General features: G+C 42.7%; 1 protein-coding gene and 1 long non-coding RNA gene across 5 annotated transcripts in view; one reads left to right on the top strand and one right to left on the bottom strand.

The window, feature by feature from the left end:
* The window catches only part of LOC112240516 (semaphorin-5A-like), a 310,054-nt gene that overhangs the window by 52,058 nt on the left and 241,570 nt on the right, over positions 1-16,426 (bottom strand). The gene's annotated exons all lie outside the window — the stretch shown is intronic.
* Positions 14,972-16,426, top strand: part of LOC112227636 — a 77,431-nt gene continuing 75,976 nt past the window's right edge. Inside the window, exon 1 of the long non-coding RNA XR_006080277.1 lies at positions 14,972-15,404. This is a non-coding gene — a long non-coding RNA (uncharacterized LOC112227636). The remainder of the gene's footprint in view (positions 15,405-16,426) is intronic.

Genomic DNA, 16,426 nt, shown 5'->3' on the forward strand with positions numbered 1-16,426 from the left:
ACCATCGATGCCAGGGGCTCGGCCTGATGAGAGGTGCTAAACTGCAGTGGGCAGCTCCTGCAGTGTAATATCAGAGTCCAAAGCAAATCTCTGCTCAGGGTCCAATTGAGGATGTCAATGTAACAACTGTTCAGCACACAGAGGATCACAATCCTCCAGAGGACAGAGTAGAAATCCACGGCATGTTGGCGCATCTCACCGTCATCCGTGGTCACCTTCCCACCAGGGAGACGAAGGCAGACCATCTGTTTGCATTGCTGTGTTGACTGCCCTAGTGGTAAAAAAAAAGCTCTAGGAGCATCCATATCCTTGAGGGTACCTCAGTTCATGTCTCTTGTCCTGTAAGTTCATGACTAGTCTCTTTAACTTCAATACTAGACAGAGCAGTTTACTGATGACAAAACAGACGTATTTGGGCCTTCCCAACCTCCCACCATTGACTCGACTCAAAATTCAATTTAATAACCTTACATTTTTCCCAAAACAACAAAAACCTTTCACAAACTATGTGTCATGTAATAACTTAACATTAAAATACCAGTAAGGGGATGACCTTCGTGGACATGACAGGTGAAAATCCACAGTAACAATATGGTGATCAGAGAAACCCACAGGAGTAATGTTACACCTTCCAACCTTACTACAGTAGTGATCAGATACATACAACCTGTCTAACCTTCCAACCCTACTACAGTAGTGATCTGATACATACAACCTGTCTAACCTTCCAACCCTACTACAGTAGTGATCAGATACATACACATCAGATGACAGTCATATGACATGTTACACAGTACATTTATGTTTTGTTCGATAATATGCATTTTATATCCATAAATCTCGGTTTACATTGATGCCATGTTCAGAAAATTCTCCAAAATGTCCGGAGGAGTTATAGAAAGCTACGCCAGATAACAGAAATACTCATCATAAACTTTGACTAAAGATACATGTTCTACATATAATTAAAAAGATACACTGGTTCTTAATGCAACCGCTGTGTCACATTTTTTTTTAACGTTATGAAAAAAGCCTACCATGCAATAACCTGAGACGGCGCTCAGACGTAACAATATTTCTCTGCTATGTTGGAGTCAACAGAAATACAAAATTACGACATAAATATTCCCTTACCTTTGATGGTCTTCGATCAGAATGTAGTGCAAGGAGTCCTACTTCAACAATAAATCGTTTTGTTTTATAATGTTCAATTCTAGTGTCCATGTAGCAGCATCTGCTACCACTTTCAGCTCAAATGCCCAACAAATTACTTCTGGTCCAGGATAATTTTGCATCAAAACTTCCAAATTACATATTACAGGTCGACGAAACTGGTCAAACTAAGTGCAGAATCAATCTTCAGGATGTTATAAACGTACAAAACGAATAGCATTCCAACCAGGCAATCCTAGTTCATCTCGGGCTGATTGGAACAGACGAAGAACTCCAAACGCATACGCGCCTTCAAGCACATTCATCTTTTGCGACACTGTAGCACTTTCCTTCCCATTAGGTCAAAGTTCACAGCAAATGCTCCATTAGACTTTCTACTGAATGAGGACATCTAGTGGAAGATATAGGAAGTGTTTCCAAATCCATAACTTGTTGGGAAGGGAGGGGGCGATGACGTCAAAGTTGCCCCAACTTTCAGGATTTCAAAACTAGTTTGCAAGATTGCCTGCCCTGTGAGTTCTGTTATACTCACAGACATAATTCAAACGGTTTTAGAAACTTCAGAGTGTTTTCTATCCAATATTAATTATAATATGCATATATTAGCAATTTAGGACAGATTTTGATGCAGTTCACTATGGGCACGCAATTCATCCAAAGGGGAAATACTGCCCCCTATCCAGATACATACAACCTGACACCACCTTTATTAACTACTACAGTAGTGCTCAGATACATACAACCTGACACCACCTTTATTAACTACTACAGTAGTGCTCAGATACATACAACCTGACACCACCTTTATTCAGTTTTAGCCATATGTACTGCTTAACTTTTGCATTTCTTTCTCTTCACACATCAGAAAGCTCAAACTAAGCTAATAGACCAGACAGGCAAGTAGCAGGTGAGGTTCTTCAGCAGTGCGATCAATAGTAAAATCCACAGTACTGTTCCAATTCCCCCCTAAAACCCCTCTTGGTCACTGTCTTCAGGTTTCCTTTCTTTGATCAAATACAGCAATATGCTCTGTACCCTCATTAGGAGCATAAAAATTAAAATAAAAACATAATATCCCCCTTGACCAATAAAACCTGTCCCGTGACAATCTCTGTTGTAGATACCACAGACACCCCTAAGCCGGAGGAAAACAAAATGTCCACCCCAGCACTGAAATTAGTACCATGACTGAGTATATGCTGCCCCTCCCACCACATACCCCAGTCAACATCGTTAGCCTCATCACTATTGTCGTGACGTTGTATTAGATAATGTGACGACTGTTGTTCATCGAATGATTAAAGTTTCTAATTGCATGATTAACTGAATCAAGCAATTATTAACTCATTAACCTGGGGCACAATGGGAAAACTAGTTTTTATTGAGTTTCTATTTACCAAATTAACTCAAAGAATATCAGAATATTGATTTTACAACAGCCGCTAATTAACCAGTTACCTAATTACCAATCACGTTCTGAACGTCGTATAGCCCGTGAATCTGCACGAACCCGGGTCTCACCAATGAGCTCCTACCACACCAATCTCAGTTGAATATTTATTTACTAAAAAGCTAAAATGATGATAAAAGACACACATAGACAAAACACACTATACGCTATTGATTAGAACTTAACGGGCCAACGGGCCGACACACTATGGCGAGTGTTACCCACAATGGGATTTCAAAGAGAGAGAGAAAAAAGAAAGTACACGAGAGAAACATACATTTGGGTGAATTTGTCAGCTATGCTATTCTAACCCTAGCCTTGCCCCAAACTGCTGCACTTATGGGTCAGAATACGATGATGTAATTACGTGGGGATGATCTCCAAGGATTCTCTGCGTAGACCGTTCAGGGGACCGTTCAGGCTGCTCGATGACGCACTACTCCGGCGCACCTCTCTGATCGTCCTACCGATGTCAGTGTCCTTTTGGCTTAGGAGTCTGTTCCCTCACCCTTTGCTCTGGAAGGAGTCTTCTGAGGACAGAGAGCTCTGTAGCTCAGAGCTCACAGCGTAGGAATGAAACCTTTTAGATACCATGATTCGCTGGGATTGGATGCTAAGGGGGTCCGGCTTGAATTCACCCGCTTAGACATGCTTAGACACAGCTACTCATCCGTAGCTTGGGTAGAAAATGATTTATTTGTCTTCAAACTTGTGTTAGGTTCTGGGTTTGTTGACTTTGTAGACCTTGGCTGCAGCTTGGGTCACGTAGTCTTGTCTGTGAATTCTTTACTCACAGGTTTTATACCCTTGGGTCAGAAGTGGGCGTAACCGCCTTTAGGGCAATTCTCTGGGCGTACCAAGTTAATGAGGGCAAGGTCTAGATTTCACTCAAATCCAATTTTAGACAACTAACTTAACATTTCATCTTTACCAAAACATTCCCTTTCATTTGGACATTTTCCATACAACCTACAATGTATAAACATCAAACATATACTAGAAAAACTCTTCACGTTACAATGTTTTCGTAATAACGTCATCTATTAACAAAACAAAAATTACATACATTTTCATATTCCATATATCGTCATGACCACCATTGTGGCTGAAGAAAACCATTGTTCCAAAGTCCCTTTATTTCATGTTTAATGTTCTGAGGCTGGTTTTCCATAGTAACAGGACAAAGGAATTTGTCTGTGGCCTGAGATTTACCAGGGGCGTGAGGGGTCATAAAACCCCCACATCTTCACACCCCTAGACCTCTCCTCCTCTGTTGGGGTTGAGAGATAATCTGTAGGGTTGTGGTCTCCTGTAACCTGACCTGGTCAGGACAGTCATGACACTATGTACCTCCTGAAGAAAAACTACATCAAGCCTTTTCTGTTTTATTACCAAACCCTCTTATTACTGTCCCTTCCTCCATTAATATTGAGAGAATCTACCATTACTACCTCTATATATTAAAAAGAAAGGAAAAGCAGAAGAAACCACAAATAAACCAGGCAAAGACAAAAAAGCACCCTATGAGGCATGATAATCATCATTGTTTACATTTTCTACATGTTTCCCACTACCTTTTGTTGCCGTGGCAGCAGTAACACATTTCCTCAGGTGGAAAGGCTTCTACACTCTCGACTGATCTAACCCCACTGTCTTCTGTAACATCACAGCTGACCTCACAAACTTCTCAACATCAAGAAAATCTGCCAATTTAATTCTGAATTGAGTCGTCGCCAGCTGCTATCATATCAACAAGGATATCAGAAATGTCCATATCCTTCTCCTGATCCACCTCAACTGAGGCCACAGACCCCTGACTCCCCTCAGCCACATCCCTCTCAACACTATCCCACTTGCACCCCATCACTCGTACCGGGCATCTCCTCCACTACCTGGGAGACTAGCCCCACCTGAACCCCCTCCTCTACCCCATCACTCGTACTGGGCATCTACTCAACAGTCTGGGGAAATGGCTCCCCAGATCCATCCTTACCTCCTGAGATATTTTTCTGCTGCACATCAGACGCTATGTTCCCCTCTGGTACAAGTGGCAACTCAGTACCCTCAACACAAACAACTTGTTCCTCAGCAACGGGTGCTTGTGGCGGCTCTACCACTGTTGGCCCACCTCTCCCTACATCATTGAGCCCAGGCATTACGAGGACCACCTGCGCCCCTCCCTCCGCCTTCTCCCTTTTCGGGCAAGCATGTCGCTTACGGCCAACATCCCCACACTCACAACACTGTTGACTATCCGTACTAGCATAAGCCATATACAGTGTGTTGTCATACTTGACTTTAAACGATAACTCTGCTCCGGTGACCTCAACGCTCCAATAGCTCATTGGGAATAAAAGGTGGTACATTCTGAAATCGTAACCCTTGATGACGGAGAAAAATAGGTACACCATGGTCAACCATTTGATCGACAAGACACTCTTCTTATAGAAGTACACCATGCTCAACCATCTGATCGACAAGACACTCTTCTTATAGAAGTACACCATGCTCAACCATCTGATCGACAAGAGAGAGAGACAGAGAGAGAGAGACAGAGAGAGAGAGAGAGAGAGACAGAGAGACAGGGAGAGAGAGAGAGAGAGACAGGGGAGAGAGAGAGAGAGAGACAGAGAGAGAGACAGAGAGAGAGAGAGAGAGAGAGAGAGAGAGAGAGAGAGACAGAGACAGAGAGAGAAGAGAGAGAGAGAGACAGAGAGAGAGACAGGGAGAGAGAGAGACAGGGAGAGAGAGAGAGAGAGAGAGAGAGAGAGAGAGAGAGAGAGAGAGAGAGAGAGACAGAGAGAGACAGAGAGAGACAGAGAGAGAAACAGAGAGAGAGAGAGAGAGAGAGAGAGAGAGAGAGAGAGAGTGAGAGAGAGAGAGAGAGAGAGAGAGAGAGAGAGAGAGAGAGAGAGAGAGACAGGGAGAGAGTGAAAGAGAGAGAGAGTGAAAGAGAGAGAGAGAGAGGAGAGAAAAAATGGAATTAGAATGCCTAGAATGGATATTCTCATTCAGATTGATTGATTGTATTATTATTATTATTATTGGTAATACCATGGATAGCAGAGAGGAAGACTTAGATTTAGAACAAAAATAATACATTTTCCTATTAACATTCTGTGCTGGCTTTGAGAAATTTATATGACAAGTGGCCATCTTGTTGTCAATACCCTGTGGTGTTTGTGCCAAGCTGAATTTCTGCTGCCGAGCGTGTGGTATCACATATGAACTATGAAACAGTCCCATCAGACCCACGTGCTTAACATGGCAAGTGGCAAACAGGACATGCAGAAATTATCATTAGATGTGATTTGTAACAGAGGTGTGGCAGGAGGGAGGGAGGGAGGGAGGGAGGGAGGGAGGGAGGGAGGGAGGGAGGGAGGGAGGGAGGGAGGGAGGGAGGGAGGGAGGGGGGGGAGGGAGAAGAGGAGGATGAGAGAGAAGGAGGGAAGGATGAAGGGAAGGGAAGGGGAGGGAGAAGAGGAGGATGAGAGAATAGAAGGAAGGGAAGGATGGAGGGAGGGAGGGAGGGAGGGAGGGAGGGAGGGAGGGAGGGAGGGAGGGAGGGAGGGAGGGAGGGAGGGAGGAGAGGAGAGGATGAAGGGAAGGAGGAGGGAGAAGAGGAGGATGAGAGAATAGAAGGAAGGGAAGGATGGAGGGAGGGAGAAAAGGAGGAAGAAAGAAGAAGAGGAAGGGAAGTGGGTAATGGAAGATGGTAGATGGAAGAGGGGGTGGTGGGTGGATGGAGGAGGGAGTCAGATGGGGGGAGGGAGGGAGGTGGGTCACGAGGGGGTGGTGGGTGGGGGAAAGAGGGAGGATGGGAGGGAGATGGAGGTGGGTCACGAGGGGTGGGTGGGTGGGCGAGGGGGTGGTGGGTGGGGGAAGAGGGAGGATGGACATGTGAGGTTTTGATAATGAGAGACAATTTGATACACAACTCTGAGTGACTTTTTGATTTGACAAGAATCCATCTAGAGAGAGTCCTGTATCTACAGATAGAGATAGAGTCCTGTATCTACAGATAGAGATAGAGTCCTGTATCTACAGATAGAGATAGAGTCCTGTATCTACAGATAGAGATAGAGTCCTGTATCTACAGATAGAGATAGAGTCCTGTATCTACAGATAGAGAGAGTCCTGTATCTACAGATAGAGATAGAGTCCTGTATCTACAGATAGAGATAGAGTCCTGTATCTACAGATAGAGATAGAGTCCTGTATCTACAGATAGAGATAGAGTCCTGTATCTACAGATAGAGATAGAGTCCTGTATCTACAGATAGAGATAGAGTCCTGTATCTACAGATAGAGATAGAGTCCTGTATCTCAGATAGAGATAGAGTCCTGTATCTACAGATAGAGATAGAGTCCTGTATCTACAGATAGAGATAGAGTCCTGTATCTACAGATAGAGATAGAGAGAGTCCTGTATCTACAGATAGAGATAGAGTCCTGTATCTACAGATAGAGTCCTGTATCTACAGATAGAGAGAGTCCTGTATCTACAGATAGAGATAGAGTCCTGTATCTACAGATAGAGATAGAGTCCTGTATCTACAGATAGAGATAGAGTCCTGTATCTAGAGATAGAGATAGAGTCCTGTATCTACAGATAGAGATAGAGTCCTGTATCTACAGATAGAGATAGAGTCCTGTATCTACAGATAGAGATAGAGTCCTGTATCTACAGATAGAGATAGAGTCCTGTATCTACAGATAGTATCTACAGATAGAGAGAGTCCTGTATCTACAGATAGAGATAGAGTCCTGTATCTACAGATAGAGATAGAGTCCTGTATCTAGAGATAGAGATAGAGTCCTGTATCTACAGATAGAGATAGAGTCCTGTATCTACAGATAGAGATAGAGTCCTGTATCTACAGATAGAGATAGAGTCCTGTATCTACAGATAGAGATAGAGTCCTGAGTCCTGTATCTACAGAGTCCTGTAGAGATAGAGATAGAGTCCTGTATCTACAGATAGAGATAGAGTCCTGTATCTACAGATAGAGATAGAGTCCTGTATCTCTACAGATAGAGATAGAGTCCTGTATCTACAGATACAGATAGAGTCCTGTATCTACAGATAGAGATAGAGTCCTGTATCTACAGATAGAGATAGAGTCCTGTATCTACAGATAGAGATAGAGTCCTGTATCTACAGATAGAGATAGAGTCCTGTATCTACAGATAGAGATAGAGTCCTGTATCTACAGATAGAGATAGAGTCCTGTATCTACAGATAGAGATAGAGTCCTGTATCTACAGATAGAGATAGAGAGTCCTGTATCTACAGATAGAGATAGAGTCCTGTATCTACAGATAGAGATAGAGTCCTGTATCTACAGATAGAGATAGAGTCCTGTATCTACAGATAGAGATAGAGTCCTGTATCTAGAGATAGAGAGAGTCCTGTATCTACAGATAGAGATAGAGTCCTGTATCTACAGATAGAGATAGAGTCCTGTATCTACAGATAGAGATAGAGTCCTGTATCTCTAGAGTCCTGTATCTACAGATAGAGATAGAGTCCTGTATCTACAGATAGAGATAGAGTCCTGTATCTACAGATAGAGATAGAGTCCTGTATCTACAGATAGAGATAGAGTCCTGTATCTACAGATAGAGATAGAGTCCTGTATCTAGAGAGTCCTGTATCTACAGATAGAGAGAGTCCTGTATCTAGAGATAGAGATAGAGTCCTGTATCTAGAGATAGAGATAGAGTCCTGTATCTACAGATAGAGATAGAGTCCTGTATCTACAGATAGAGAGAGTCCTGTATCTAGAGATAGAGATAGAGTCCTGTATCTACAGATAGAGATAGAGTCCTGTATCTACAGATAGAGATAGAGTCCTGTATCTACAGATAGAGATAGAGTCCTGTATCTACAGATAGAGATAGAGTCCTGTATCTCTAGTCCTGAGATAGAGATAGAGTCCTGTATCTAGAGATAGAGATAGAGTCCTGTATCTACAGATAGAGATAGAGTCCTGTATCTACAGATAGAGATAGAGTCCTGTATCTACAGATAGAGATAGAGTCCTGTATCTACAGATAGAGATAGAGTCCTGTATCTACAGATAGAGATAGAGTCCTGTATCTACAGATAGAGATAGAGTCCTGTATCTACAGATAGAGATAGAGTCCTGTATCTACAGATAGAGATAGAGTCCTGTATCTACAGATAGAGATAGAGTCCTGTATCTACAGATAGAGATAGAGTCCTGTATCTACAGATAGAGATAGAGTCCTGTATCTACAGATAGAGATAGAGTCCTGTATCTACAGATAGAGATAGAGTCCTGTATCTACAGATAGAGATAGAGTCCTGTATCTAGAGATAGAGATAGAGTCCTGTATCTACAGATAGAGATAGAGTCCTGTATCTAGAGATAGAGATAGAGTCCTGTATCTACAGATAGAGATAGAGTCCTGTATCTAGAGATAGAGATAGAGTCCTGTATCTACAGATAGAGATAGAGTCCTGTATCTACAGATAGAGATAGAGTCCTGTATCTACAGATAGAGATAGAGTCCTGTATCTACAGATAGAGATAGAGTCCTGTATCTACAGATAGAGATAGAGTCCTGTATCTACAGATAGAGATAGAGTCCTGTATCTAGAGATAGAGATAGAGTCCTGTATCTACAGATAGAGATAGAGTCCTGTATCTACAGATAGAGATAGAGTCCTGTATCTACAGATAGAGATAGAGTCCTGTATCTACAGATAGAGATAGAGTCCTGTATCTACAGATAGAGATAGAGTCCTGTATCTACAGATAGAGATAGAGTCCTGTATCTACAGATAGAGATAGAGTCCTGTATCTACAGATAGAGATAGAGTCCTGTATCTACAGATAGAGATAGAGTCCTGTATCTAGAGATAGAGATAGAGTCCTGTATCTAGAGATAGAGATAGAGTCCTGTATCTACAGATAGAGATAGAGTCCTGTATCTACAGATAGAGAGAGTCCTGTATCTAGAGATAGAGATAGAGTCCTGTATCTAGAGATAGAGATAGAGTCCTGTATCTACAGATAGAGATAGAGTCCTGTATCTAGAGATAGAGAGAGTCCTGTATCTACAGATAGAGATAGAGTCCTGTATCTACAGATAGAGATAGAGTCCTGTATCTAGAGATAGAGGGAGTCCTGTATCTAGAGATAGAGAGAGTCCTGTATCTAGAGATAGAGAGAGTCCTGTATCTAGAGATAGAGAGAGTCCTGTATCTAGAGATAGAGGGAGTCCTGTATCTAGAGATAGAGGGAGTCCTGTATCTAGAGATAGATAGAGTCCTATATCTAGAGATATGGAGAGAGTCCTGTATCTAGAGATATGGAGAGAGGCCTGTATCTAGAGATAGAGTCCTGTATCTAGAGATAGAGTGAGTCCTGTATCTAGAGATAGAGGGAGTCCTGTATCTAGAGATATAGATAGAGTCCTGTATCTAGAGATAGAGTGAGTCCTGTATCTAGAGATAGAGGGAGTCCTGTATCTAGAGATATAGATAGAGTCCTGTATCTAGAAATAGGGAGAGTCATGTCAATGTAAATAGTCCGTTGGCCATTAGCTGTTCTAGAGTCTTATGTCTTGGGGGTAGAACCTGTTAAGAAGCCTTTAGGACCTCGACTTGGCGCTCCGGTACCGCTTGCCATGCGGTAGCAGAGAGCGAGGAAATTACACCATTGTCTTCATCTCAGTGTCGTTTAGAAGGGGGAAGGTGATATGACGGCCATTCTCCCAGTCTGCTGCTGAGTATAGCCTTGGAGTTAAGTGACTGACAGACCTTGACCAAATAAGATACAAGTCTATTTTGTTCACCCATCAGGTTGTCACGGTGAATATGGGGTTGGACAGGAGGGTCTGGAACATTCTCCATCTCATTCCCAAACAATTTGCATCAAAAAAAAAACTTTTAAAAGCAAAGTTTTATAACAGGTTTTGAATAATATATTAGAAATGGACTGAAACTCACAGGGGGAAAAAAAAATCCATGAATTCACTGGAATTGAACAAATCTATAACCGCACATGAAAATGCAGCAGGAGAAAGAACTCACCATCCAAATTAGTTTCACTGTGCTTGTGTGAACAGGCATTCATTATGTAAAAGGTGACTCGCTGTTAAATAGGTGAGAAATATCCTGAATAAACTTTGAAAAATTCGAACAGGATAATTACATTTTATCCGATGCTTTTTTGGGGGGAGCATGGGAGCACTAATAAAACACCTTCCTCTCTTCCTCTACACCCCCATCCTATACACCCCCATGCTAAACACCCCATCTTCTACACCCCCATCTTCTACACCCCCATCCTCTACACCCCCATCTTCTACACCCTCATCCTCTACACCCCCATCCTCTACACCCCCATCCTCTACACCCTCATCCTCTACACCCTCATCCTCTACACCCCCATCCTCTACACCCCCATCCTCTACACCCACATCCTCTACACCCACATCCTCTACACCCACATCCTCTACACCCCCATCCTCTACACCCCCATGCTAAACACCCCCATCTTCTACACCCCATCTTCTACACCCCCATCCTCTACACCCCCATCCTCTACACCCTCATCCTCTACACCCTCATCCTCTACACCCTCATCCTCTACACCCACATCCTTTACACCCCCAACATATATCACTCTGCTCAATTAAGTCTTTATTCTGGATTTATTTGAAAGGAAAGTAAGAACGTAGCAGGAATCATCAGAACGTGTCGAGCGCCATGTGGAATCCTAAACTGGGTTGAAATTAGTGACTCATTCCCTCTGTATTCATATGTACTGTGGTCAGAAAGAGAACAGAGGAGAGGAGAGGGGAGGGGAAACAGGTTTTTTCTGAGGTACTTTATAATTCACAACACCTCTAACAGACAGCTTCTCAGAGATTGGTAATAGAATAAGGTGTGCCCCCCAGCCAGCTCCGGCTGACGAAATAAAGATGTTTCATAGGAGCTTTACTGCTTACTGTTTGGGTTTTCTGTCCAGCACACTTGTTGTGTGTGTGATTCTGCCGGGAACAGACGTGTGTATAGGTGTGTGAATGTGTGTGTTTAATTCTATAAGTGCACATGTTTGTGTCTGTCTGCATTTTTTGTTTGTTTCTCCTGTGTGTCTGTCAGTGTGTGTGTGTGTCAGCGTGTCAGTGTGTGTGTCTGTCAGTGTGTGTAAATACCTACACTTGAGTGATGGACTCCGGTGTCTCATGTCTCTCATTCGTTCTCCATCCCAGACTTTGCTGCTTATTGTTCTAGGTATTACAAGCAGAGGGTCTTGAGCGGGCCATGAGGGTGGTGACCTAAACCCTTGTCCCTAAAGGAGTCTGCATGCTTCCCAGGAGAAACGGTTTGGGTAAAGTTTCTGCATATATTATGATTTAAGTCTTGTGAGGTTTTTGTTAGTTTTGAACTCCAGGGAGTTTTTCCTCGGCTGTTCGGACACACAACATTTTTTCTTGAGGCCGAAGTTCGTAGCTGAAGTCTACGCCCCTTAGTCAGTGATTGGTCAACAGTAGGGATTCTTCAATGAAGTCTACGCCCCTTAGTCAATGATTGGTCAACAGTAGGGATTCTTCAATGAAGTCTACGCCCCTTAGTCAGTGATTGGTCAACAGTAGGGATTCTTCAATGAAGTCTACGCCCCTTAGTCAGAGATTGGTCAACAGTAGGGATTCTTCAATGAAGTCTACACCCCTTAGTCAGTGATTGGTCAACAGTAAGGATTCTTCAATGAAGTCTACGCCCCTTAGTCAGTGATTGGTCAACAGTAGGGATTCTTCAATGAAGATTTTGTTGTCGTTCAACAACGTTTTCATGCGCGTTTCTTTTTATTGAGGAATACTGCACCAAACATCTTAGTTAGAGAGAGAGAGACAGAGACAGAGACAGAGACAGAGACAGAGACAGAGACAGAGACAGAGACAGAGACAGAGACAGAGACAGAGACAGAGAGAGAGTACTGCACCAAACATCTTAGTTAGAGAGAGACAGAGAGAGAGAGAGAGAGAGAGAGAGACAGAGAATACTGCACCAAACATCTTAGTTAGATGTAAAATTGAGCAACTAAGATCTTTTTGGCAAAAACCGCCTAGCCGAGTTTGACTAGGCGCCAGCCGAACTGAAGCATGCTTGACACCTTAAGCCTCACTTCTATTTTATAATTGTGTCTGTCTGGAAGGTGTGTCTGTCTGGAGCCCTACTACAACCAGCCCTACTATAACCAGCCCTACTACAACCAGCCTTACTACATCCAGCCCTACTACAACCAGCCCTACTACAACCAGCCCTACTACAACCAGCCCTACTAAAACCAGCCCTAATACAACCAGCCCTACTACAACCAGCCCTAATACAACCAGCCATACTACAACCAACTGTTATATCAGCGTGATACCACGGGTATGACAAACATTTATTTTCTACTGCTCTAATTACCTTGGTAACCAGTTTATAATAGCAATAAGGCACCTCAGGGGTTTGTGGTGTATTGCCTACTCCACGTTGCGTCGTGCCTAAGAACAGCCCTTCGCCGTGGTATATTGGCCAAATACCACGCCCCCTCAGGAGTCATTGCTTAATTATATTATACCTATATTATATTATATGTATCATAAAACCCAGGGATAATAAAGTGTCAAAGCAATAATCCAGACCAGTGGGAGTTCTATCTTCGCTACGACCGGTGTGTTTGCACATCAGCAGTTAGTGGTAGGGGGGGTTGAGAATCTAAGAGGTCCTGTCTTCACAGGAAACCCCAGTCCTGCTGATTGTAGAGTCTTCCCACCGATGTTTTTACAGCGTCAAACTGATGTCAGTTCTCCACCGTAAATGAATGTCTTATTAAATGCCTGCAACAGACCACAGGTGGTCGTCTCCATATCACCGCAAGTAAAACACACACACACAACACACACACACACACACACACAGACACAGACACAAACACAGACACACACACACACACACACACACACACACACACACACACACACACACACACACACACAGACACACACACACACAGACACAGACACAGACACACACACACACACACACACACACACACACACACACACACACACACACACACACACACACACACACACACACACACACACAGGAGGCAGACTGACACCCACCTGTAGAGACACACAGGGGGGGACAAACACACACTGTGATAGCAACACAGACTCCAAACACACACCATGTTGGACACTGTCTTGGACACACACAAAGTTAGCACTGTCAAGACTCTGCAGGAGGGTTGAATTAACTATCTGCTGTGATAGAACAGAAGCAGTGTGTGTGTGTGTTTGTGGGAAACGCTGTTTTCTGTGTGTCAGTCTCTCTCTGTCTCTCTCTCTCTCTCTCTCTCTGCCTCTCTGACTCTCTCTCTCTCTCTCTGCCTCTCTGTCTCTCTGTCTCTTTCTCTCTCTCTCTCTCTGCCTCTCTGCCTCTCTGTCTCTCTCTCTCTCTCTCTGTCTCTCTCTCTCTCCCTGCCTCTCTGTCTCTCTCTCTCTCTCTCTCTCTCTCTCAATTCAATTCAATTCAATTCAAGGGGCTTTTGTCACGCTTTTGTCACGCCCTGGTCTTAGTATTTTGTGTTTATATATTTATTTGGTCAGGCCAGGGTGTGACATAGGTTTATTTTGTGTTGTGTTTTTGTATTGGGGTTTTAGTAGGTATTGGGATTGTGGCTGAGTAGGGTTGTCTAGTAAAGTCTATGGCTGCCTGAGGCGTTCTCAATCAGAGTCAGTCTCGTTGTCTCTGATTGGGAACCATATTTAGGCAGCCCGGGTTTCACTGTGTGTTGGTGGGTGATTGTTCATGTCTCTGTGTGTGTTTGCACAAGATAGACTGTTTAGGTTTTTACGTTTGTTGTTTTGTTTTGTTCGTTTTTTCTTCATCATTAAATATGTATCTAACTTACCACGCTGCATTTTGGTCCGACTCTCTTTCAACGGAAGAAAGCCGTAACAGCTTTATTGGCAAACGTGTTTAAAGCAAAAAGCAAGTGAGGTAGATCATATACAAAAGTGAAATAAACAATAAAAATGAACAGTAAACATTACACATACATATGTTTCAAAACAATAAAACAATAAAGACATTACAAATGTCATATTATATATATATATATATATATATATATATATACAACACTGTGTTGTGTATACAGTATACAGTGTTGTATACTGTATATACAGTCTCTCTCTCTCTCTGTCTCTCTCTGTCTCTCTGTCTCTCTCTCTCTCTCTCTCTGTCTGTCTACCTCTGTCTCGGTCTCTCTCTCTCTGTCTCTCTCTCTCTGTCTCTCTCTGTCTACCTCTGTCTCGGTCTCTCTCTCTCTGTCTCTCTCTGTCTCTCTCTCTGTCTCTCTCTCTCTGTCTCTGTCTCTGAAAATGTAACTTCCTGTTGCGAGGATGTAAGGACGATGGTCCTACTTTAAAAGGGCTTGGATAATAACCTAACAAAATTAGCATTGTATTCAATGTGACGCTCGACACGCTGAAAGGATTCATTTCGACTATACCAGCCAGAATATAGCATGAGCTTAAAAGTATGGCAACTTGGTATGAACTTTGAACTTATTCACTAAAGAAGCGATACCCTCTCCAACTTCTAAACGTGGGCTAGGAGAGGACGGACAGAGTATCCATTCTACCACGCTCCAGTTCACCACTAGACATTCTTCAGAGGACAAGAGATCCATGCTAGACCACCCGGCCCTCCATCTACGAACAACCGATCGAAGTGCAGCTCAGAGTAAATATTTATTGCATTTTCCTTTTTCAAATGGGCGGTTATTTAGAATGCATCAGATACTGTATTTACGATAGCATAGCTGAATGAATGCATAAGATACTGTATTTACGATAGCATAGCTGAATGAATGCATAAGATACTGTATTTACGATAGCATAGCTGTCTACGGCCCGATAGAGACACAAAACCTTTTTGCTCCTCAGTCTTCCCGCTCTTTCACTCAAACCCAGCCCCCTTTCTTTATGTAACCAGCCGTCATATCTGCTCCGTCCGCTAGGGACGTTTTCCTTTATGACATCATTTGTAATCAAGGTATGTTTCATTCTGCGTATATGTAATTCTGTGATTATTCAGGTATTTAGTAAATAAAATAATTAAACCAAATTTTGTATTGCTGATTCAACTTGTTAGCCAGGGTTCGTGAAGACAACCAATCATTTACATCTGTCAAATGAGACTAAATAAGGTGACAATTAAATTTTGACTACTATTGAGGTAAAGATTACCAGGTTTTTAAGAGTTTATTCGGAAGTTAACAGCTCTATAAACATTATTTCGTGGTGCCCGACTTTCTAGTTGATTAAATTGACCTGATTAGCTTAATCAGGTAATATTAATTACAGAGAAATTATTTAATAGTATAGCATGTCATATCACTTAATCCGGCATAGCCAAAGACACGACACTATGCTCACTGAGTCTGTACATAGTCAAAGCTTTCCTTAAGTTTGGGTCAGTCACAGTGGTCAGGTATTCTGCCACTGTCTACTCTCTGTTTAGGGCCAAATAGCATTCTAGTTTGCTGCTATTTTTGTTAATTCTTTCCAATGTGTCAAGTAATTATATTTTTGTTTTCTCATAATTTGTTTGGGTCTAGTTGTGTTGCTGTCCTGGGGCTCTGTGGGGTGTGTTTGTGTTTATGAAACACTTCCTTTTAGGTGGTTGTAGAATTGAACAGCTATTTTGGGGATTTTGATAATTAGCGGGTATCGGCCTAATTCTACTCTGCATGCATTATTTGT

Source organism: Oncorhynchus tshawytscha, linkage group LG29 (genome assembly GCF_018296145.1).
Source record: "Oncorhynchus tshawytscha isolate Ot180627B linkage group LG29, Otsh_v2.0, whole genome shotgun sequence".
Lineage (NCBI taxonomy): Eukaryota > Metazoa > Chordata > Actinopteri > Salmoniformes > Salmonidae > Oncorhynchus > Oncorhynchus tshawytscha.